Source organism: Cyanistes caeruleus, chromosome 2 (assembly GCF_971803275.1).
Source record: "Cyanistes caeruleus chromosome 2, bCyaCae1.hap1.1, whole genome shotgun sequence".
Classification (NCBI taxonomy): Eukaryota; Metazoa; Chordata; class Aves; order Passeriformes; family Paridae; genus Cyanistes; species Cyanistes caeruleus.
This window is the reverse complement of record NC_141702.1, coordinates 112,300,380-112,326,764: the sequence shown is the minus strand read 5'-3', so window position 1 is coordinate 112,326,764 and position 26,385 is coordinate 112,300,380. Positions and strand designations below refer to the sequence as shown.

General features: G+C 39.5%; 1 long non-coding RNA gene across 1 annotated transcript in view; it reads right to left on the bottom strand.

Moving 5' to 3' along the window:
- LOC111926686 (uncharacterized) overlaps positions 1 to 26,385 on the bottom strand; it is a 306,644-nt gene that overhangs the window by 167,192 nt on the left and 113,067 nt on the right. The window contains exons 8-10 of the long non-coding RNA XR_002863124.2: positions 18,049 to 18,587; positions 16,183 to 16,272; positions 14,136 to 14,285 (exon numbers count right to left, since the gene is read on the bottom strand). This is a non-coding gene — a long non-coding RNA (uncharacterized LOC111926686). The remainder of the gene's footprint in view (positions 1 to 14,135; positions 14,286 to 16,182; positions 16,273 to 18,048; positions 18,588 to 26,385) is intronic.

Below are 26,385 nucleotides of genomic sequence, written 5' to 3'. Positions count from 1 at the left end.
CCAGGCTGGGGCTCCAAGGTCTGTTTACATTACAAGACTGTGGGCCTTTGGGAGATTAACACCTAGAGAAAATGCATCTGTGTTTGTTCTGGGTGAGGCTACAATTTAAATTCTTATGTTATCACACAAACTAGACATGATAGATAATCAATGCCCTGTGATAGTTAGTACTGAGGAACTGAGCTAGTTTTTTTTTTGCAGGGTCATTATTCGGCATATCATTCTTGCATTTTCATTTCTATTTAAAGACAAATCAGGCATTTATTTTCCTGAGGCTTTTATGAATGCACATACACATTTTCATCTCTCAACATAAAGCAAAACTGCCTGGATTATGTCAGTTCTGTGCTTTTTTTGCAGGGATATAGAATATATTATATTGTTGCAAAATATTATGTCACAGAAATCGTACAGACGTCAGACTAAAAGGAATCTTGAGAGTGCCTCCAGTCTATCTCGTTACCTAGAAGCAGTAGCAAGTTTACTTGCAGCCATGATATATGTCCATCAAACTTGTCAAAACCTTTAGAAGAGAGAGAGTCTGTGACATCCCTGGGTAACCTATTCTAGTGATTAACAATCCTATCCATATAGAATTTTTTTTTAAACTACCAAAAGCCTTGTTTTGCTACTGGTGAAGCCAGTCTCTGGATTTTTTTCACATCTTTAACCTACACCTTAGGTTAATCTACACTTTAAGCAACTCCACCCCTTTGAAAACACTGACAGCTGAATGCAAAGCTATAGACACACTGCTCCTATAGATATCAAATTAAATACAGAGACACAATGGAAATCTGGTCAGAGAGAGCAACAAGCACAGATCAGGGTCAGTAGCACTGTTGAGAGCTCAGTGTGTGATACACTTCTCACATGTCTGAGCACATAAAGCACTGATCTGATAAATCTGAGTTCAGCTTAGTTTTTACAGAGAGCCTTCTATTAAACATGTGTGAAAATATAGTGCTTGTGATCCTACGCTCCACAGCCACGGTGACTGATAGATCTGCATCCCCTTTCTAACAGCAGCTGCCTACAAGACTTATACCCTTCCTCAGACATACCTTTTCTAGACAAACTCACACAAATCTTTCAGATCTTTCAGCACAGATCATGTTTTCTGTCTCAAATCATTTGGGTCATTCTTCTAGATTACATCCCACTTGTCTGCATCACTTTTAAAAGAAGTGAAAAAACACAGGTCCAAAAATCCAGCTGCTGACTTCTTGCCACTGGACAGAGATGTCTTGCACACTAAGAGTTGCTCTCTTAATACCTCATCTTTTATTCCTGCTCCACTTTCCAGGCACTACAGCTCCATCTTCTCTCCTGATGCCAAGTCCCCATGCACTTACAGATTCTCTGACACATACTATTTTGCAGTTCTATAATCTGAGTGCCTTCCTACTGATATATTTTTCCCACTGTATTGTGTCCGTTTGTTCTTCTAATCCTGTGTGGTAAAGCGCTTCTGTATCCTCAGTCTAAATTTTACATGTCCACTTTCTATCCCATCATTCAAGCCACCAATGAAAATATTGATGGGAACCAGGCCCAAAATTAAGTCTCTTCAAGAGCAAAAGTGAATTCTCCTTTCAGTAGGGCATCACTGCTAACTGCTTTCTCAGTGTGGGTTTTTTAAAGAACAAGCCATCCCCTGTTATCCAGGCAAAATTTCTCAAGTTTACATGAGAGCATATAATCACCCATAGTGTTAAAAATCCTGGCTTAAGTCAAGATGTATCACATTTACCACTTTCACCTTATCCACTAAGCCAGTTTCCCTGGGAAGGAAGGAAATTAGATTGGTTTAACATGATTCATTCTTGACAAATATGTGTTGACTCTCTTTTATCACCTTTTTATCTGGATGGTGCTTACACATGGATTGCTTAATAATTTGTTCTAGTATCTGATACTTTTTAAGATATCAAGGTTACACTGATCAGTGCATAGCTACCAAGACCCTCTCCCTTCTCCCTTTCTTATATACTATGGTTTGTTAAGAATTCAGTGCAGAAGAACCTGTCTCCAGGAGAAGCAAGACTTTGTGTGCATGGTGATATTGCCATGTGCAAAATTGGGCAAAAAAACACTGAGCTATTTTATAGAACACTTGGGCAAAAATGTAAGTTGAATTTATCTTCTTATCATTTTGGGATGAGACAAAAATAAACAAAGCCTAGGGTACATGACCAGCAATGAATATTGTATAAACAGAATCATTCATTGTCACAGAAATATGATCCCTATTATGTAACCTATTCCAGCCTCCTGCCAATGGGTGATTATTTCCTACAAAGTATTTTCCACTGCTTTGTTCAACAGAGATTTAAGCAAATCAGTAAATAGCTTCCCCATACCTCCCTGGGGAAATTGTTGAACAGCTATATAATAGTCAGTTTGGTCTCACTGAAAACAATAATACAATACTGAAACATATTTAATAGGAGCTAATTGCAACAATAAATATGTAGTAGTAACACTACCCCTCCTGGCTTCGTCCCATAGAGACATTCACTGATATTATACCTACTTATTCTTCTGTTTCCCTTTTGATTTCTGAATACTCACACTTTTTGTGTTTTCCACTGTACACTATCACAACTTCAGCCTCTGCAGAGGTGCCTGGAGCATCCAGGATTGCCTGACCTTCTGTTTTTGGGTGCAGTTATCCCACACTCTCATGGGTATCTACTATGGTTCTTGGTGCACAGACAAGCTCTCATCAGAGAGATGATCTTGCAAATAGGAAGAGAGAACACTACATCAATCTCCCTTACAGTGCCATATATAATGTCTCATCACAACAACTGCTGAGACTTATTTCCTAATACCAACACTTGCATTTATTGAAATGAAGTGGGATTTGGTGGTTTGATGTTGATTTGGGATTCCCAGCATCCTGCTCTCCCTTTTGGGTAGAGGCTGGGACTGAATACCTGCAGTACCACATGATAAACCCACTGCATGAACAAATGCTGTTTCCCATTCTCCATGTGTTTAAATCAAAGGCAGTTGACCTGTTTAGGATATGATCTATTCAGATAATAAAACCCACATGGCACACAGTAAAACGTTTTAATCCATGATCCATGCATACACTTCTCTAGAAACAAAGATGGTTACAGACTGTAGCATATAAAATTTGCCCTGAGCTAGAAAGCCAAAGCCCTTTAGCACAGAGACATTTTTGAATTGTGAACTTTATAAAACCCAACTCATAAGTTCTGCAGATGTAGCTTATTGCTGAGAAAAATCTAAGATGTTAACTGCCAGTATTAGCTCATATAAGCTGGTATTTGTACGTGTGCTGTATAACTTGTATTGTTTTTCTCACCTTTTCTATGTAGTAAAACCAAGATACTGTAAATTAAGGGTTTGGGGGGGTAGGGGCATGGCAGGGGTGTTTGGGAGTTTAATGGGGGTAAGGATGTGGTTTTGTCCTCTGCCATTTCTAAAAATTGTACAAATCGAAGCATATTTTTAAAGGGGATTTTACAACCTGTTTAATAACTTTTTAAAAGGTTCCAGTATTGCGTCATGGGACTATGGATACGGTAGGTCTTTTCCTGCACAAATGAACAAAGAACACACCCGAGCAGTGCTTACAAACATTAACAGAGGTTGCCATCCAAAAAATCCCTTCTGCATTTTAAGCAAAGGAATCCAGAAAAGCTAGTTGGCTTGAAATGTTATTTAAAGACATGGGGTTTGGACACAGACCCACACAAGCTGTTTCGCAGCAGATTATCCAGACTGTATCAGTTTTCCTCAACGTTACGGCTGCCTACTGCTATAATTTTAAGTTGTGTTCATCCAACAGCAATAAGTCACAGGAAACTAATCAAGGTCCTGCACAAAGAGATGCCTTAGACTGATGACCACTGTCTCTTTCCTTCACCTGGCTGCAGACAGACAGCACTCAACTCCGTGTATCCAGAGGTTTTTCCTTTTGGCATTTCATGCTTTGGAGAAGCTTCTTCGCATGCTAATAAAAATGCCAAGAAGACCAGCTGCTCTTAAACAGTTTGCAGGAAGGCAGATATAATTAATTCACAAGTTGGGAGCACATTTGACAGAAAGAATTGTTTTGTTACCCCCAAACAATCGAGAAGCTCATATGTGAAATGTACGTGCAAGTACATCTGCTCTCACTTAAATCCATATATTTACACCACCCTAACTGAAGACACGGTAGCCATCTCTCACAGCTAGCCATGAAGATGATTTGCAGAATAATCTAAATACTGCTGTGCAAGGAAAAGCTTGATCAATAGGCCCCATAACTTAGAAGGTATGAATTTATGTTACTTTAATGGTATGTCCAAGAACATTAAGACTAATCAAAGTCTATCCAGCTGGCCACGTTTACCAGAGCTTTGTCTTTCTTTGGATCATCACAATTTTGACTTCCACCAAACCCAATGCCCAAGACTCACAGCGATGAGAGCAGGATTATTTAAGCATTTTCCCCTTGCTTTTTTTTTTTTTTTTAACCATATTCACATAAACTTGTCACCCATTTGCATACATTTGAGCAGTGTGCCTGACTATAACGCATCTGCACTTTTATGTTCATTTCTCTGACATCTGGAGTGCTATAAATTCAATGTTTGCCTTCATTTTTTTCCTTTTCTCCCTTCCCCTATCCCCTAAAGAAGTATTGGCAGTAGCACAGATCAATCCAGTCGCATCCAGATCCAAACTCATTGGAGATTTTCAAGCTTGGATGACTCAACTGGACCAGGAAGTTAAGAGTGGGGGGGGACAAAAAAACCATCAGTGGTTCTTCTGTATGGAAAAAGCAGCCATCCAGTGCAACACGATTCAGAGGAAAATGCTAACAGTGAACAACTAAAACAGAGTTGCCTCAGGGCACTCTGGAGGAGATCACTGAGGCAGGTGTGACGAGCTCCCACCCACTTCTGTTTGGCCCCTGCTGGGGAAGCAGGAGTTGATGCCAACACCCCAGGGAAAAATGTGCCTCAGAGCAGCTCCAGGCTGACCAGCTGAGCAACTCAGCCAACTCCTTGGGATGACTAGACAGGTAAGGGACCACCATACCCGTGAGTGTGGGGACACTGGCATTTTACTGTGAGCGTGGAAGCTGTGCACGTGTTTGGTGGGAATGTCTGGAGGAGCCAAGGACCCAAAAGGGATCCACGAGAACCACTTTGCAAATCTCTGAGATATTGCAACACACAATACAAACGTACAATTAAGTTTTGTAAATCTGGCCAGACACCAAAGGCTTTGGAATTTGGCTGAACACAGAGTTCCCTGATTCTTCCCCTGTCTCTCAGCTTTCCCTGCAGACTGAATCAAAAAGTACTGATAATACCAGGCTGCTCATTCTCCTGCTGCCCATAAAGTGATATATTTTTCTTGCTCCATTGGGACAGATGAAATAAGAGAAACGAAAGCAGGGTCAGCCTGGTGTCTGTTGAGGGATCATCTCTTACTAACCAAGAAATGGCAAAATCCTCCTAAAGGTTCTTTGGGGAATATTTATTTTGTCCCACACTTTTACTGTAATTGTGTTAATCCGATAGATTTGCTAAGCAGTAAAGCGTTGACTGGCATGTCTGAGGAATGCCTGTTGGGGAATGTGTCTGCACGGGAAGAGGACTGAAAATGCAGTTTACATAAGGGTGCAGACTGTATCTCACAAAGAATACATTATAGTATATGTTTCCTTCATAGTAAAATATCATGAGGTAATGGGGAGCAGGGTTAAAAGCTGAAGTGACTATATTTATGTGTCAGGTTCAAGGGGTTGTTTCAATTTCTAGACCAAATCAATGACAAATTTCAGCTCTGCTTCTGTCCACGCTTCCATAGCCGGTGAGAGGTGACTACTGTGTGTCCAGCTAGAGAACATTTCTGTGCTGGACTACTTTTATTCTCTTAAATTGGCATTTTGAGTGGAAAGTGTGGTGCCAAGCATGACAGAAAAGGCATGTAGAGCAGGGAAAGAGTGAAATTAAATTATGGGGACCATAATGAAAAATTGGGGGACTAAATCAAACCTGCAGCTATTTTGTCTATCACTCGTCTACACATCTTCCCTCCAATGAAGAAATCACCCCCTTGAACAGGTGATTGTCTTTACAAGCTGCAGGGCACATCAGGGAAACATTTTAAGAGTTTCATTTTCTCTCCTACTGAGTTATGCTGCCCACAACCTCTGGGATCCAAGAGCCCACAGCTTTTTTTTTTGCTGTTGTTGGCTGCTCTCATTGCTAGAGCTCAAGTCCTGTCAGCAGAAGCTTCGCAGCGGATGCACAGGGAACCTGCCTAACACGTTATAAACTGACAGAATTCCAGCAGTAGCCAGTGGTCTCACATAATGCAGTTATTTTTTCCAGGCCTGTTTTCTTCTTCCAGCTGAGTTCCCAAAAGGCTGCAATGCTTTAATGGACCCACACAGTGAAAAAATGAGCAACAGCAGCATCCAAAATGCTTTTGTTCGTTATTGCATCCAGCCCTTCTGGAGTTCTCAGATGAACTGGAGGGCAAGCTTGACTAACATTTCCTGACTGAAGTACTGAGAGGGACTGTCCCAAAAGTTTCACATGTCAGAGCCACCCCACTTTCCACTATGCTACTTAACTAATGAGAAATGAGTGTATCAAAGTATGTCACATCTCTCAGACACCTGCCTGCTTCCTTCCCCTTCATTTGCCTGAGGACAGCTGGTCATCTCCAAAGATCAGAGGGCACATCTCTAGACTGTCACACATGCAGGGGCTTTTGTAAAGCATGAGGAACACTTGGGCCACTAATGCAACATGATGCAGCTTTGTCTCTCTGAACAGAGGAGATATTCCAGGGCTTGGGACTGACTGTTTAGTGGTTTGGGTTTTTTTAAGCAACAACCAAGTATCGTCATTTTCAGTAGAGACTAAGCTTCTGAAAATCCCAGCTGCCTCTGGAAATCTTCACCATGAGGCTTCCAAATCCACATTGATCAATGTTAGAATAAGCCATTTCCACCACTACAGAGCTCTGGCTTACAGAAGGGGTAGCAGCTCAGGACAAAAGCTTGCCCATGACAGATGCAAGAGACAACCTGACACCAGCCCAGGTGAGAGCTTCCTTGATCCACACCAAGCCTTGTCAAATGCAATGCCAGTAATGGGAATTGCAGAAGTTCACACTGTACAGATATGCTGAAAAGATGCCTACTCCATGCCTCTTTCCTTCTTGCCATAAGAACAAAAATGAAAAATATCCCTGAATTCCTCTGAGGCTTCATCCACACAGTTACCTACGGGCCATGCATGCAGTCACTCTCCCGCATCATCCCTTCTGCCTCCCCCCACTTTGGCACAAAGCGCCAGATGAACAGTTTCAATTGCTTGAACAATGATCTTGGAAGTAAAGTATTTCCCTCCTTGCCACAAATCTTTATAAGTAGTGAAATAAACACCACAATGTGCCTTCTTCCAACAGCTGGAAAATTATGGTCTGACTGAAATGACATCATTGTGTTTTCCTATGGAATTTCTGTGCTGTGAGATTTTAGGGAGAAACTGTGTGGTGGCTTGAGGTGGGGTGAGAGAATGCTGTAGTGAAGTGGACAAATAAAAAAGGTGAAACTGTCTTAAAGAGGCTCTACTATGAAATAAATTTTTACACAAAAACTGGAAAAGTTCCTTAAAAATAGGTCAGACAGGCTGTTCCTTGATAGTCATAATTCCTTCCATAGTCATTCCTTAATCCCAGCCTTCAACAGCCCTAGCCACTCTAGCATAAAATATGAAGTTTCTCAACATCTTATATGGTTCTTCCCCCTTGTCTCATTACACCACTGAAATAAAAAAAAAAAAGATGTGGAAGGTATACCCCAGTAAGGGAACATCTCTGTCAAAGCAACATTGCAATTCTGGCAGCTTTTCAAATGAAACAGCACTAAATCTACACCTTAATTACATGCTCTGCTGTGGATGTCAACACAAAATGTGTGACCACTCTGCAGTTCCCTTTACTGCATAGAGCTCATGTGGAAAAGGAAGATTACTTTCTAGCAAGTTAGAGTCAAGTCCCAAAATGTGCCTCTGGACTAGAATAGACAGAGTGCAAAAGATTTGGTGATAACAAGGTTTAAAACTGGATTTGTCCAGCTGGTGAGAGTAGAAACAGCTGCCCACTCCTGCCAAGAAATGGCAAGTTCAGTTTTTCATTGTCATCACATTTTTTCCCTAAATTTCATTTCAATTCCTTACCACACCAGGACTACCCAATTTGTACTCCCTAGTCCAGGAAGCCCAAGTATCATGAAAAGCTTTGGTCACCTTCACTGAAACTCCTTTGGAGACAAGCCTCAGCAGCACTCAGTGAAGCTCAGTAGTGCAGTTTGACACGCTTGATAGAAGGATTAACAAAAAAAATCACCGAAACCTAAGAGAAATTCTGAATTGTCTTACAGGCAATAATCAGGCTGAAGAGGAAAATCAGAAATGAAACAGAGCATGCAAATAAGAAAAAGACAAAAGACATCCTTGCTGAAATTCCCTTTCCATTTAAACACATATAGAAGGCCTTTAAACACCTTCTCAGTGCTTTAGAAAAAAAAAAAAACACAAACATTTTCAATAACTCTGGTTTCTATACATTTTCTCTTATTTTCACCCTGCCCCTCCCATATAACTACCAAGATGGTATTGTTAAAATGTCAGTGTGTATGGTAAAACCTTCCCCAAAACAGAGATAAAACCCAATCATCTTGCAAAGTTTTTCTACATTCCTTTTTGTTACACAAATGAGTGAACATCATATATTCACACCTGGAATTCCATGCTTCATTTGTTAACTTTTCTTGCCACTGCTACTGTGATAAGCAATTCCACTAAATTATTAACTTTCAATTGCTCTTTTTATTGGGGTCAAGAATGAAGAGCAATGAGGGTCTATCTTCAATACTTTGACAAATAACGAAATTGATGGATAACTGTGCATATGATTTTAATGTATCCAGCCCTATATATAAACATAATTTTGTGTGATTTATATCCCTAATTAGATTCCCATGGCAACATTCTTCAGCTAACAATGTGTATCATAATCACCTTTTCTTCATACAAATGATTTCCTTAACTTTGCATGCATATCTTAGCAGGTTTTATTTTTAAAACTCATGTTAACAGTTTCTCTCTTGTTACCAGTAGGGGTGCTACAATAAGAAACTAATTTGCTGTAAAAATTACTCATTTGTCAAATAAGCATTAAAATAATTGTTCCCCTTTTGACTGTTACCCTGCTGTTTCCAGTCATTTTCAAAAACTAAATTATTTACTCATTTGAAAGTTCAGCTGTGCATATTTTAATTGATATTCCCTCATAGGACTCATATTGTTAATGACAATAATTAACCCGAAATGGCTGCTAAATAATTATGCTGAAAAGATACAAAGTATTTGTGCAGAAAGTAAAATCAGCATTTGAGAAACCATCAAAACGTACAACTTTCCTATTTTATGGCAAAGCATGGTAATAGTTCATAATCAAATTAAGGATGAAAAGGAAAGATGTAGATTACATGCTTTGATGCAGAATACTTTATGTTTCCAATATAGCACGGTATCCTAGCTAACAATGCATACTCAGTCATTTTAATAAATCCCTAGTATTGCTATTCCAGATAGTAATATAATGTATTCTCATGAAGTCAGTGCAGTTAGGAACGTAGTAAACCATCCATTAATAATATTTCTCTGCCATCTATCTATTGCATTTCATTCCAAGGAATCAGAGCCCTGTAATAATTTATAGCTTATGGAATTAATGCTGAAGGCTTTCTTCTGGCAAGCATTGTTGATTTCAATGATGAGAGCTAAAAGCTATTCAGGCCCAGCTTCTTTCTCTGGACACATCCCAGGCCAGATGCATTACCGACCTATTGTTTGTGAAACTATTTATACCAGTACAAAATCATTTTGATTTAGCTCCTCTGCTTGTCGATAGCGCAAGTTATGGATGAAGCAAGCTCTGAATGCCCTGCTAAACAGACACAGGATGGGTTTGTCTACATGGAAAACAATCTGAGTTAACTAAGGATGTGATTTTAATGTGGGTTTCTATATACAACTATATTAAGCCCATGTGGACTCACTCATTCAGAATTAAAATAGCTCTAATTCACTTTAATCTAATTCACTTCCAAAGACCACAGAGGGGTTTAAAGTTGTTTAATCTATTTGAACAGCTCATTTGAATCCACATGCCTGAGTGTCCCCACAGACACTCACACAAGCAAACAAAAACCCAATAAAGCAGTAGAGAGGTTAAGAGAGGTTGGCAGAAAGTTTTACTTCATGGCTTTTTGGTGGAAAATTTGGTTTTCAACTACATAGTCTCTGAAAAAGGTGTTGACATTGAGTGCTCCTAAAGTTCGTCTGGAAACCAAATTCTCTTTCTTTTAGAAATGAGAACTGCTGCTGCAGTATTATTTGGTTGACCATTACATATACCCATAGTTTGCAGCCCAAGTAGTTAGCCCAGCACACTGTGGTCAGGGGCAACCAGGGTGACAGATAAAACAAGGTTCATCAGAGAAATGGATTTGGAGCCAGAATACATGTTTACTATCTTAGACCAAACCACTGACCAAAGCAATTTGGCCTTTGATTTGCTGTTAATATTCATGATTTTGAATGCAGAAATAACTTTCTCTCCTGACCCCCTACACACCCAATCAAGCCTACCTGAAAAAGCTTTTCCAGTAGCCCATACCAACAGAGCATCCTCAGACTGAAAGGTTAGGTGGTAATTGGAATAAAACCAAACACTCATCATCTATTTGGAGACCATCCACTCTATGATCTTGTGCTAAGCTCTTGGAGTAATACAGATGCAGCTAAAGTCACAGTTTAAAAGTCAGCAAGTCCTGGCATTTTACTCTTGTTAGAGGAAAGGGGAGGTTTGAAGGGGCAACAGGGTCTTTGTTCACAGGCTTAGGTGGGTTTTGGCAACAGGCATATTTTAAAAAAATTTAAAAAAAAAATGTTGGTACTTTTGAAGAAGTAATTCCTAATTTTTGAATGCTGTCATTTGGTAAAATGCTTCATTACAGCAATTTAAGTACTCCCGGCCAGAGAACATTAATATGAATGCATCTGTCTTATTCACTTGAATTACCTCTGCAATTCCTGTATGTTTTCACATGCAGCTCTGGGGGTTTGCATGTGTAACCAGCAGCATTCACAATTCAAGCATGCCCCTGTGAAGGTTTGGCTCATTTAGAGCTACCTTCCACATGCCCTAAGTTATATATTGGATTTTGACATATAAGACAAATAGCCAACAGACAAAGAGCATATTTATTAAAAAAAAATAAAATTCTTTTAATTGCTCAACTTACTCCTGCCTGAAAAATAAGTGCAAGCTATTACTGGCACCAGACAACTTCCAGTTTTCACTGGCCAGCAAAGCTGCATCTGCAAGTTCAATGAGATCAGTAAACAGCGTAGGTTAAGTAACCGATTACTAATATTTTCCTTGAGCTACAAAACTTTTAAATAAACAACAACAACTGTGATCACAGTAACCTTCCAGAGGTTAACAGCATGCAGGTGGTCAATTGGAATTAAATGCAAACCAGACGGCTGTGGCATTATAAACTGAACATCTCAGTTCAGTTTGCTTCAGGAATTGGGTCTTCTTTCTCAAAAGCCTCAATGATACAACACATAAATGTCAAAATTACAAAAATAAGGAAGTATGCAATAGACTAAGCATTTTAATGCCTTTTCTGGCTCACTACTGCAGGCTGAACTGTCTGTGTTGACCGCATTTGATGGCATCAGTACTTAGCGTGGCTGTGTGCATGAGTTTTTTAACAGCTGACATAAACAGAGATGGCCCATCAACCAACTGAGCTGTGCTGTGGGCTTGTTGTAAACCACTGGTATGATACATTTTATACTTCATTTATGATGCCACTTCTCTGACCTTGAAAGATAGCTCAAATTATTGGCAATCAGATGTTGAACTGGGAACAGGTTCAAATCCAGCTAGTGATAGTATAAACACTGATAAGAATGTATTATTTATATCTGCAGACCTTTTTTAAAGCAGGTCTCTCAGTCTATTCCTAAGCTGAGAGGAAGAGCTAATACAGTTATTGACCACCAAGAAACTTATTTGAAAGGTCCCCTAGAATAAGTGCAGATTTGAGTTACAGGAGCTGAGAACCATCTTGTCTGGGACAAATGCTTTCTCCACCATCAACAGGGGCTGTGAAGGAAATCCAGATACATCATCACTGATAGGGACACCTCTCAGAAGACTAAGCAAAAGTTACCTGTGTGGATCCCATACACACTTAAATTGACCACCTGGGAAACGTGACATAAGCTTGGCCCACAGTGAACATAGCCTGGCAGAAAAGTTCTTGCTGGAGGGGAAAATGAAAACAGAGGAGAAACCTTGAAAAGGCCTTCATCCCCCATCAAGCTTTGAGTAAGCGCAGGGCACAAAACATTTGCTTCAACAGCTTCTAGAAAAATGCTTTTCAAAGCAGGAATCTCCTGCTTCCTCATTGGCCTATCCCAGCAAATGAATGCCCCAAACCCACAGGCCCTGCAAAGAGCAAGGGATAGAAGTGCAAAACACAGAACCACGACCATGTTCACATACACCAGCCAGCACTTGGAATCTACAAAAAAGCACCAGCACTTCTGAAACTTGACACTGCTCAGAGATACAGATTAAATTTGAGTGGGTGCCAGTAAATAAATACAAATCTGTTGTCATGGTGTTTTGTAATGACTGGCTCCTTAAAGCTATCTCACCTCCTAGTGAAGCAATTTGCCTCCAGGTACAGCTGATTCTCAGGCTGCAATATCACCTCCCAGTCTACTGTCCTGTATCTTAACCTGTAACTCCAACATGCTTGTGTGCAGCAGTGTGGTGCCAGTGAGGTCAGGGCACATGTCCCCAGTCATCCTCCAGAAGCTGCTTCAAACCAGGCAGTGGAAATAGTGAAGTTACAGAGATCTCTAAATTGTCTCATTTAGACGTTGTCTTTTGTGCAAGGCTCACATAGAATCACAGAAGAAGGTGGGAAAAGGCCTCTTAAATCATCAAGGCCAACCATTAACCCAGCACCACCACCATGCTCACCATCAAACCATGTCATCAAGTGCCATATCCAGTCATTTTTCAGATATTTCCAGAGATGGCCATCACTTCCTTGGGAGACCTGTTCCAGCACATTATAACCCCTTCCATGAGAATTTTTTTTCCCTAGTGTTCATTCTAAACCTCCCCTGGCACAACTTGAAGCCATTTCCTCTCATCCTATCTCTTACTACCTTGGAGAAAAGACTGACCCCCTTATCCACACCTTTCTTTCAGGGAGTTGTACAGAGTGATAAGGTCTCCCCTGAGCCTCCTTTTTTCTAGGCTAAACACCCCCAGCTCCCTCAGCTGCTCCTCATCAGAACTGTGCTCCAGACCCCTTCCACAGCTTAGTCGCCCTGCACTGGATGCTCTCCAGCACCTTTTTTCCTTTGTTGTCCTGCTTATGGAGGACACATTTCCTCTGCAGACACATCTACCTACCCTCCATGGCCCTGCAAGGGCAGGTATCTGCTGGCCCTAGATCAGAGCTGCACACGTTCACCACGCCTCGATGTTTCTCCCAGCCAGCCAAGCTGGGTGGCCAAACCTAAGCAGGGAGAGGCTGAGCTCCAGCTGCAGCCTTTCCATTAATGGTAGCACCAGTTGTTCCCTCTTCTTTTCGCTCAGCCAAAATTTTTCAGAAAATTTATAGGAATTTCATAACCTCCATAAAATCTGGTTTAAATTGGCCAGTTCAGAAGTTATTAGGGAAAACAAACACTCTGGCAAGCTTTTAACACACTAACGAGGTCTTCAGCTTCAGCAAACACTTAGAAAATTGAGTGAACAATTGAATATTTTTAGCTTTTTAAAATGCAGGTTAACCTATGCTGCAATGAATGTCCAATGTTACCCCTTTCTAAAAACAGCTCTGTTCTGCTTGCCATGTATTTGTTCTGTGTATACTTATAGCAACTGGGAAAAAAAACTGAACCAAGATGTCCCTCCAAAAACCTAGGAACACTGCTATTACTAAGAAATTCAAGGAATAAGGTTTTGCATCTCACCTGAAGGAATGTAGCCTCAATTCCTTAACGATACCATGATTCTGTTACGAGCAGAAACTTTGACTTCAGCTCCGAGGCAAGAGCATGTAACAATGGACTGCATGATGCAAAGGAGAATTTTTCAGCCTCTTCAACTTCAACCAGCATTACCTGTGAGTGATACATTACAGAATTGAATGCCAGAAAAGTGGATTTTCGAATAAAAAGTATAATGTTTCATAATTTGATTTAAATCAATTATACCATCTCTCACTGGAATGCTCATGAGCTTCAGAAATAAAATATATAAATGAAACCAGCTGCTCTGGATACTCTTTCCTTGGGATAGATTTCACTTGAACTCAACCAGCTTTCCTCTGCAGCAAGTTATTGTAATGCAGCATCAGAGTGGAGAGCACACAGTGCTGTACAAGTTACTGCAAAGTAAACAGTTTCAGTTAAAAAATGCAGAAGATTAAAATCCTTTCCTACAATGGCTGGCTAAAATCTGAGGAATTATTAATTCCTCTGGGGCTGACAGAGAAACCAAGGTAGTTACTGGCACCTCAGCAAGATCCATTAATTTATAGCTATTTACTATATCACATAATCTTTCTGATTTGTCTCAGTCTGGAGCCCCTCTGTGCCCAACAGCACGGAGGTCTGCAGTGTTCAGAATGAAGAATAATTACAACTGGAGAAGCACATGCAACCAAAGCTCCATGTTGTTTAATCTCCAAGTCTAATGCATGTGTAGATTTTGGCATCACTCTTAAAATGATTGTTTGTAACTAAATACCGTATCTCAGTGCTTAGATACCACGATGACTGAGCTTTTCATAAATCAGAATAAATATATAAGGCAAAATCCTGGCTGTACTGAACTCAACGGGAGCACTGCCAGCTACTTTAAGGGAGCCAGGGCTTCATGCAAAAGGTTTTCAGCAGCCCAAGCTGTCCAGTGTTTTGCTTGCAGTATTTTCAACTCCATTTGAAGGCCTCTTTTCCCATCCAGCATCTGCAGTAGCGTGACACTGAGATAAAACTGCACGCTCAATTCCCAGCCACTGAGGCTGGAAAGGAGAATATCCTTTGTTAAAATAAGGGGCAATTCCAGCTTCAGTTGACAAAAGCAAGGTACAAAATTTGTGTCTGAATTTGTGTCAATTCCCTGGGCCCCTGCCCAGAGCAGAAAGGGAGCATCCTCATTGGATGTTCATTTTGAAAACATGCAGAAACAAAACAAAGGAAAACTCCACCTCTCCCCCTTTTTTGATCTTTTCTTAAAGAAACAATTGTCTTCTCATACAGATGCTTATGTACCTTCTCTTACTATGTTATCCAAGTATCTTAAATTCTTCTGCAGTGTTACACCAGTTCCCTTCAAAGTGAGTAAATGTTTCATTCTACAGAGTCCTCAAAGAGAGGCAAAAAAAACAACTTGTAGCTGAAAACAAGATTATTTTCATAACTACTGTGTGCTTAACTTTCCTCAATGCAAATAACTTAGAACACAAAAGCAGGTGGCATATGCAATAAGTGGTGATTTAGGACAGTCAAGTGAAATAATGACATACACACTACACTATCAGTCTAATACACTCTGTTTACACTGATATACTTAAAATACTTGCATTCCTAAGAAGTCAGTACCAGAAATGTGTTTGTATAGGATTAGCAGTGTCAAATTAATATGCATGACAAGACAGCAGCTTCTATAACAATAAAAACCAAAATTATTTTAAAATCACTTGTAAGTCCAAATGTTCTTGTGAATGAAAAGAGAATAAGGAGGAGGAGACAGAAAAAGACAGAATGAAATGGGCTTTTTCATAATGTGGCAAAACAAGCTAAAAAATGTGATTCCCTTCCTTTTCCTGAAAGACTGAAAATGCAGATCCTGAATGATTCAAAAGAACCACTAATAAACACAATTATTTTGGACAAGAAGAGGTTATTACTATAAATTCCAACTGAAGAATGACATTTTTTAAAGACCTAAAAAATGTTTGAGGAATGGAAGGATAACTGTAAATGGGGGAAATTTCCACAGCAGGAAACCGCTCACTTGTGAGAAGACTCATGTTCATATTCTTTGGCACATTCAGTTGATGTCCCACATGGCACAGTGACCTCAGGATCCCTCATCTCTTTACCACTAAGGAAAAAAAAAAAAAAAAATCTTATAAAAAAGGGCTTAAGGCAAAGTGGGTCAAGGAAGCAGGTGTTGTGGTATATTTTAAGTAACAATTTCTTCAATGAGAAATGGAACATGAGGTTTGACCCCTAACAACAACATCACAGAGAGGGGATGGGAAGTTTTTAAGTTTGAAAGATGACTCCCCTGAAATGTGCCTGTGACCTGGTAACCCCTGTGAGACAAGGCAGAGCTGAGTTAAGGAGGAAAGAGGGCTCCAAGAAACAAGCTTAAGGTTTTTGGAAACAAAGAGACCACTCAAATGGGTCCTGGAAACTACCTTAAGCATAACTGCAGGGATCTACAAACTCTCTCTACAAACAACACTTTCAACAGCTGTGAGAGCTACCCCATCTAAAGCATACTTAAAAAATACATGTTTGTGGATAGATGGGGATATCTCCCTCCAAAATCACATTTTATTTCAAATTTCAACACTGGACATTTTGCCTTTCATGGTATCTAAGTTAAATACCCTTCTGGCTTGACTGAGCTGTCTTTTAGAAGACATCTTTACCTTCAGTGATAGAGATGGTGATTCAAGAACCACATAGCAGTAGATGATGGCCATTGAAAATATTGTATTTCCTTAAAAAACGCAAGTAGAAGACTGGGGAATATGGTCAAGAACCAACTTGCAGAGGAATAGCCACTAGTAAAACCACCACATGGATTTCATATCCCCTCAGTTTCCTTAGGTGTATTATGAGATATTAAACTTCTATTTCTTCTGCTCTGAGGCATAACCGGAATTAAGCTTTCCACCATTTTGCCAGAGCACTACAGAAATTAAAGATCAAGAGAGCATTCAGCATGACACCTAGAAATATACTGTAGATATAACAGGAGAAGATTTTCCAGATTGGGCACCAATGAAGCCATGTTGATGAGACTGCTCTCTTGTATTACCAAAGAAAGGGCTAAAGCTAATGCTTAAAATGACCTGGAACTTATGGGAAAGGCCATGGAAAAATAACACAGATTTAAGACACAGTCCTGCATTCGCCCATTTTTTTAATATATAAATTTATTTACTCTCTTGAGCCTACAATTCACATAGAAGCAGGTGGACTCCTCTGAACCCCACATTTCAGTATTCATCAACTGCCATGGAAAACTGTGCAAAACATTTCTTGTGCCCTCAGGAAACTGCTGAAATTTGGAAAGCGAAAAAGCACACAACTTTATTGAGGTCGGTGCAAGCCTAGAGATTTCCAAGTTGCATGTCTCTGTTAATCAAAGTGACTGTGCCAACATGATTAGGATACCCACAAAGCCAAGCCAATCAAGCAGCTAACTGAGGGAGACCACAGAGCAGATAGCAAATACCACTGGAGTTGTACATTGTCTCAAAAGATTATCACTGCAGTTGTTCAAACTCTTGTGACCAACAAGGGATTTCAGTGACTCATTGCTATTGTGTTTCTGCAGCTCAACATTATGTCCCATGCATATTCTGGAGCTCCATAGCACCACATGTGTATAACAATGTGCCACTCTTAATAAAATATCTTTGTGGTAAAAGAAGTATCAAAAATATTCACACAATAGCAGAATGCCAACCAAGCACTGAACTACATTAAACAACTCATTGGGTGCCATTCCAAAACAGCATCTGCCATGGCCCCAGGAAGTAGCTTTAAAAAAAAAAATATAATAAACTAAGATATTTTTCTGAAAGATCACAGCTTTTAACATACCAAGGAAACGTCAAGAACAAATTAACATATGACTCACCTCCCTGAGGTCTATCCCATGGTTTCATTATCAGTCAAGCAGAATCCATTGTTGCAAAAGCAGTTCAAAGCATCCACTCCATCCATGTGCCGCACTGAATACTCAGCAAGTCTTCATGTATATACAGCATTGTTAAAAAAGGAGGATGGCAGGATAACATTTAAAAGGAAAACAAACAACCCCTCCCACACTGGAGTTGGAAAGGCCAGCAAAGCCCATACACATCAGTAAGGGCTAGGAAAGAAGATGATCATTTTTCTGGCAATCTTAAAACTTTCCCAAGAAGATGATGGCCTGCAGCTGGGGCACACCAATCAGCTGCTCTGGCAAAGGTCAGCGAAGGAAAGATCCCCTGCTAGTTCAACAGCGGTGGTTCCTTAAATAATCTTGAAACAAGGAATAGCATGTGAACGTGAATGCTTCTTCCTCCACAGGATTCAGGCAGGAAAGAAGGGCCCACATAACTCCTGTTGTCCTCCTGAAAGCACTGCCTCCAAGCAGAGCAGAGTGGTTCCTTCGGATCAGAGCAACCAGGCATGCTGAAATGAAAACAACAGACTTAATTGACAACCTGGAAAGGAATCATGGAGAAGTCCCCTCCAAGAGACATGGTTTGGGCTCCTGCCACGAGGCAGATGTAGCTTCTGACACTGACAAGCTCTGAGTGCCATATCAGATGAAGGTAGGAGGTAACAGGGAAACCCTCAAAACATCAATCATGTCAGAGAGAGGTGTCAGGCACAGTAAGAATCTGGCTGAGTTAAGGTTAAAAAAAAAGGAATCATGATATTAAGCTTTTACTTGGATAACTGGGGGAAGGGAGGAGGACTGTATTTTCTAATTAAAGTCCTGATTAAAAAAATGCATGTGCAGAGGGTGCTCTAATGGTAGATTTTGGCTGCTGAAGAGTGGATGAGCAGTGTGGTGAGCCCTGCAGAAGGACAAGTTTCCAGGGATGGTGCTCCTCCCTCTCCTTTCTCACAGCTGATGACATGACACAGAAGCTTCTCCGTGTCAGGTAGGGACTGAACTGAAAATATTCACACTCTTCTCTCCGCATCTTCTTTTTTCCTTTTCAGAGCCCTGCACATGAGGAGCCTTATGGATATGATGGACAACCCACACTGGGACCAAGCCATGGAATGCCATCAGACCTTCCCCTCAAGAAACAGTCCTTCCTCTGCTTGCATTCCAAGCACCAACAGAAGACAGTGGTTTAGGACTTCCACCCTCCTAGGGACCCACATCCCTGGTGTAGTAACTGCTTGCCATCACTGCACCTTAGGAAAGCCTAAAATTAGGCAAATATCTTACAGTGAGAATCTGTTCTCCGTGATAGGTCTTGGGAAAAGTGATGTAGCTGAAAGGATGGCTGTAATAGATTGCAACTTCACAGCCTCTTTGTGGTCACTACTACAGAGACACAGGATCCCACTCACAATGGTCCACAAAAACAACCAAAATATAAAAAGCTTAAGATGAACTCAAACTTTAAAGCATCACTGGAGTTTACCATGAAAGGTGCACTGTGCATATATATAGCACAGGAACCCTGCAACACACAAAGCTTTCTACAGATATTCAAGACACCCTTTCAACTTTGATTCACTTAAGCAAAACATCACTGAAGCAATGTTAATCCTCTTGTTTACAGTTACACCCACGAGAGAATGGGAATTCACAGCTCAAGATCAAACAGATACACTAAAGGGACCTATTTACCATCACTAAGGATAGCACCCTGTAATTACTGTATCAGAGAGGTTGGATCTTTCAACACAGGTTTTGCTTTAAGAAGGAAAAAAGAAATAGGGGGCTTTATTCAACTCTGGTTTTGCCCCAGTCCCATATCTATTTCAAGTTAAAACTAAACAAAGTATCAATTTACCACCCAGATCATCAGAAAACTATACAAAAGAGGCGAAAGCATAGTGCAATCAAATGCATCTGTAAAAAATATAAATATTTTTATCTCTGCACCTGCAAAGCACAACTCTTACCAAGGACGGGTTGAAAACTGGAGAATCTTGAGGAGTTAAGGGCAAACATAACCCTTGATGGTAAGACCCTAAACATCCTACAGTCTATGTGTGAGGTCTTATTAACTTTCAGAGTATTTTTTGGGCAATGTGGGTGCCTGCTTTTCTGATCTTGTATTCACATTATTGTCGGGAGGTGACCTTTCCAAGCAGCCTTAGCCTTAGGAGGTAGAGTGCCTTAGCTATATGAAGCAGATGTCCCAAAATGCAAATTTGGGGGCTTTTGTCACATTGACAGCATTTCAACAGAACCTAGGCTTGGTACTTCAGTTCTAGTAGCAGCTCTAGGTTCCACATGAATGCCAGACTACAGAAAATCCTCTAAACTATTTAAAAAGGAATTATTTAGTTAATATTCCTACTGAAGTTTGCAGTTAATCAATTATCCACAAAAATTCACCATGAAGTCCACAAGATTTTGTGAACCTGTTCAATAAGAACAGTCTAAATACAAGAGCAGGATTCCTGGTAGCAGAGAATTTATTCATATCTTGATATTTTCCATAAGGAAGAAGACAAATAGGAGAAAGCCTGTTCCTGTGAAAACAAATGGATTTTGCTAGCAACTTCACTTGAATGATCCCTGTTGCATTAAAATCCCAGTAATGCAACTCCTCTGTGCCCTTGAGAAACCCCATCCACTTCTAGCAGCTGAAGCATTCAAGATCTACAACATAAAGCAATTGGATTTTGAATGCAGGTTGCTTCATTTTAAAACATTACTGCTCTTTGATGTTTATCTGTTTAAGAGAGTTTATTGCAGCTAATTCACAGCAGGAGTGCCCTGTGGCATCCTCAAAAATTATATTAAAAATATAAAAGATAAGAAAGGAAAACATAATAATTATATAATCTAATTTTTTATGGCTACACAACAAAAATTAAATCCTAATTTTGTAATGTATATGCATAGAACTATTTCTGACACATACCAAAAGCATGAAGCCATCATACACAAGCTTTTTATTGGAAAGTCTGACAAACTGAAACAGCAAGGGACTCAATACCATACTAGTTAGGTTTCAACTTTATTTAGAAAATCAGTTGCAAGGATAAGCCAGAAACATACGGATGGCAGGTTGTTATCCATGAACAGAGTTAATGCACAAATGGTACCTTTTGATGAACGCGTGCTCCAACAACTGCTGCACTCCCCTGCATCACTTAAATTAATTAATGCCAAAAAGTGGACTGCTCTGGTGCACAGCCTGGTTTGCTCAAGGTGTTACTGAAGGTGCCCATAATACACTAGCAAATGTAGCCAGAATAAAGCAAAGCCATTAAAACCTGAGAACTCCATTGTGCCAAGCCCAAGGCAATGTATAATTAGCAGAACACGAACATCATTACCATGCTTTTGTCTTTAACTGTATCACTTGAAGGCAGAAACTTTCAGGCTGCATCTTGAGTTGCTTCCTGAGTAGCAAATTTGGTCCAGCTGCAGTATAGATCAATTATTATGGATCAACTTATCTGCAATTTCACACACAAGAATCAGAGTTCTTGTATGCTAATATTGCAAGCAGAAGCAACATTTGTGGAATCACATTGCAGAGGAGTTTTCATAAAGGAAAGCCTCAACTGACAGCTCTTCCACTGAGTCATCCCTTTCAAAACAGCCCTTCAAAAGAGTCCTTCTGAGATGCTTTCCAGAGGTCTTAGGATTAGACTGAATTTTCTTAAAGCCTAAAAGTTCTTCTGGGGTTGGTGCCTTCACAACACAGCTCCAACTCACTCTGCATTTAGCTAGAAGATCTGCAATTCATGTTATTCCACAGGTCTTGTAGACCTAGGGAGTTTTTCAGAGAAGAGTTTAGTGATTATCTATCCCAGATGCAGTGGCTGGAGAAAAGTGGGTTATTCCAAAGGATAAATGAGAACAGATATCCAGGTCCCTGTTTCTGCTACAATGAGTGAGGATGGATTCACCAGACATTCAAAGGTCAGCTCTGAGATCCAAAGTTTCATAGTCTGAGACCCACATGTTGGGATCAATACAAATGCTCTTCCAAATACAAATGTCAAGGAGACTAAAAGAATAAAGACTAACTCTGAAGAAATACAAAGATAATCAAAGATACTCTTCCACAGTGACTGAAATTTCAAATAGCAATGTAGTTCAACAGAAAAAGGGGATGTATTTCAACACACCTGAATGGGCTCAAGTAGATTCCTTAGGAACCAAGTTCTTTGAAAGCAGGCAAAAGAGTCTTGATTTAAACAACTTGGGAATGCTGGAATCCACCTGAATATCTTATGTGATAAACCGATTAAACAAAACGAACAAACAAAACAAAACAAAAAAACTTTAATAGTATTTCTTCATTTTAAGAGAAACTGTGCCATGGACTTCATTACATTCTCAGCCTGTCCTTTTATTCCAGTGCTGAAGACTGCTGATGCAGTAAATCCTGTCTGGTAAAGAAAAAGAGCCCACACAGACAGGTACCTTTCAAAAGAGGCATGCACAGGCAGAGGACTCTCTGAGGAAAGAGCTCTTGTTCCAGCTATTGCACTCAACCCATGTGCCTCCTTTTGCTGTTGATACCTAGTCTATCACAAGACCAAGAAAAACTGAAGTATTTTCTGAATTCCCAGATAGAAATCCTCTTAATTTTCATGGTCACCAACCAAAAATGAGATGCTTCACCTTGCCAGACACACTGAAAACATTGCTTTCAGACAAAAAAAATACACTTTGAATACCAAAATTCTAGGCTTAAATATTTCCTTCTCCAAAATTACACCTTTATGGGAAAAAACCACAAGAGACTATATTCTGTCTAAAACTGAGTAACATTTCCTCCTGGATAGGCACCTCTGAGTGCTTGGAGCCAGCAAAAGGCAGGTGGGAGGATCTAAGCCACATGACTACATCCCTAAGTGTGTATTTAGCTCAACAAATTGACCAAAAGATACACTTGTTCTGCAGAGGAGATCTGCAAAGGCAATTCAAGCCCATTCTGCCCTTTGCAGCTGAGCCTTTGACTGTCCTCTGTCACTATTTTACTGACACCACACATAAGTATTGGCTTATTAGTGAGGACTACCTCTACACAGAGGTGCTGCTGAGCAGAAATTTCTACAGAAAATGAGAATTCAGGGAATTTACACGAGTCCAATTTGAATATACATATTTTCTCTGCTGGAATCCAACTCAGATTTGAAAAGAGAAACAAATAAAATTGGAGATCTGCTGCACTTAACATTGTCTCTATAAACAAAGGTGTGAATGAAAGGCTTAAAACCTGTATTCATTATTTTTATGTAGCTTCTATTCAATGACTATCACCAAGGTACTCCTCACACATGAGAGAAGAAGGGAGAGAGGAAGAAAAAGATTTAATAAATAACAGAGAGGAAAATCCTGATGACGTTAATCTCAACCACAGCGAAACAATAGTTTGAAAGCACGCCAGGTCTCTCTCCAGTCCCAGGCTGAACAACAGCATCCAGCTCATTAAAGTAAATAAAATATAACGGTGAATGAAAAAGAAAAATATAAAGAAAGATCACATGAATAATAGAGAGAATCTGAGCACAAGTCCAACCAAATGATGTCAACTATTATTTAATTTTTACTTTGCTCTCTCAGAGAAAGCACCAGAGAGAGCAGGGGAGGGGGACCTAGAGAAGCAGTGTGTTAAGTAGAGAGAGGCAAGGATGTCTCAGATGGGTTTTGATAACATAATCACTAAAATAATAGATATACATTTTAAAGCCTTTTGACATTATTTCCTTCCAAAGATAATACAATGGAGAGTCTGGAGGAAAAAAAAGGTAATGTTCAGAATTGCAGGAATACTTACACTGAACAGTTCTGGGCCATTGTATCCCAAATGCACCTTCAGTCAGGATGGAATTTGGCCCAGAGTGGACAGTTGTTTATGTAAGTATTATGTGGGTTAAATCAGTTCTTGACAAAATAAAGAAGATTGGCATTAGTAGGTTATCTAAAATTATTAGTATCCAACCAGGAATTAACATTTGGATGTAAAAATTATGCTACATCTTTTCTTCTGGTTTAGTAGGAAGCCAATCATAACTGTTTTGAAAACTCTTTTATGCCCAAATTAATGGAGATCTTTTCCAAACACCTAAAAAAAATTTTAATATACTCTTCTTCCTACCAAATCTCAGCAAAAAGTTCTGGTTTCTGATAAACACCACCAGAACTGAGATCTTTTGTAGGCACATTCAAAGACCCAGGAGATTTGATCTGTCACAGACAAAGCAAATCCTACTCCATATGCTCCCACTGGCAAAGTTTTGCCAGGCATCAGCATTAAGCATATATTTTAAAATATTTTTTTATATATTTATATTTATATATTTTTAATTGCATTAATCAGTATTTGAGTAAAAAACTTTGGCTTCTCAGAACCCAGGCTGTGCAGGTTACATAAATTTAACTACCTTTATACCGCCTTGATAATCAATCCTTACTCTTAAACCCAGAAGGAAACCAAAAATCATGATGATTGCTGTTATCTTCAGTGATGCCAGATTTTCATCTCCAGACACAAAAAGGCCACAAAAAAACCCAAAGTGTTACCAAGTACATTTTCATTTCTAAGTACTGAGCAAAACCTTGGTCACCTTTGTTATCAACCTGGGAAGTAATGACAAATAAATGCCTTCATGCTGACCTGAATATTATTCTTGTAGAGCTGAATGGACAGTGGCAGGTGGAGAGAACCTGTTCATGACTATGCATTTCAACACAGCAAGGCAGATTTACTAATTTTTTTTTTTGGCTGACTTTGCTGTCATTTTGGGTTTTGATTTGACTGACCTTTTGTATCATCCTTCCTCAGTGTAATATACACATGGAAATTGAGTGTATGAGTAGGCATTCAAATCCAGACTTTGAATCTTGGACATGAATAGCACAAGTGATCAAATATTGAAAGTACCATATTTTAAATAAAAAAACAAACAAACAAAACTATAAAAAAATCATCTCTACTTCTACCTCAATACAGAATTGCAATATTCACAAGTTACATTTATTAATCAGGAAAGCTGATTGTCCAACCAGACAGCAGGCTAAAAAAGACTAACAATTATAAAATATGAATTGCAAATCACAAGTGCACAAACCTAAGTATTTATGAACAATCTTCAAACAATGAATTATTAATTGAAGAACTTTGTGAGCAACTTCCTACAGCAAATAAATCAGAGAATTCTGCAATCTGCACAAACAATTTATTGAATAAATTATTAATTGTGATTCAAGTATTCACTCAGATCTGAATCTTTCTTTTTCAGTTAATCACTATGAAAATTAACCAAAAATCTGCCTAATTCTATTGCCATGGTGTAAATTAAAATGTACCCTCTACCTATAGTTTTATTGGAAGTAGTCAAGCAAATGGCAGAAAGATATTGAGGTCATTCAAACTGTAATCTAATAATCTGTTTCACCATAAAGTGAAATTTTGGGTGTTTTAGAAGAACAATGATATATGAGAGGAATTTCAGATACCTGTAATTAATGGACATCCTGAGAAAGCCTGACTATAACTGCATATATTTATAGCTCTTACTTGCAGAAACAAATGCGAAACAGATTTGAGAATAAGATCAGCTTTTTATTCTCTTTAGAAGATGGGATAGAACAGCGGTTTTTTGCATAGATTGGCTCAGCATGCCCTCCAAGTTATCCCCTGCCCTCCAAAACCTTCTGGGTGAACTTGGCAATTTTGAGCTCACTTGTTCTCATTTTGCCTCATTTGCCCAAATCTGTAAAGAAGATAACTTCTCTGGGCTGGAGAACAAACACACTGGGCTGGTCAGGGCTTAAGACAAACAGCAAATAGTAAGGTTGAAAGCCAAAGTAAGGGACTTTGACTTCTAGGAATGAGCATCATGTTTACAAAACAGGTTCACAAACAGCAGCTTTTAACTTCCCTTCTTGATTAACCTTCCCTTTCCGCCTTTGTAGCTAACATTTATGATCACTACACTGGTTTAGAAATACCACTCTAAGTTCTGGTAAACTCTCAATATGGTGGGTAATAACATAGTAGAAAATAATCCAGAAAAAGAACAGTGTTAACTGCATGATCCATTATTTGGGACATACAATGAACACTCCACAGAGAAAGAACATCTGTGATGCTGCTGACTGTGGAACATGGGGATGCCTGAACACACCCCAAAGCCACACCAGGCAGCACAGCAATCCACAAAACGCGGCTTTGCCACTCCCAGACCACAGGCAGGGAAAGAATCTATGGCTGTGCTCATAACATATCTGGCATTCCCAATAATCAATTTATTTTATATTTTT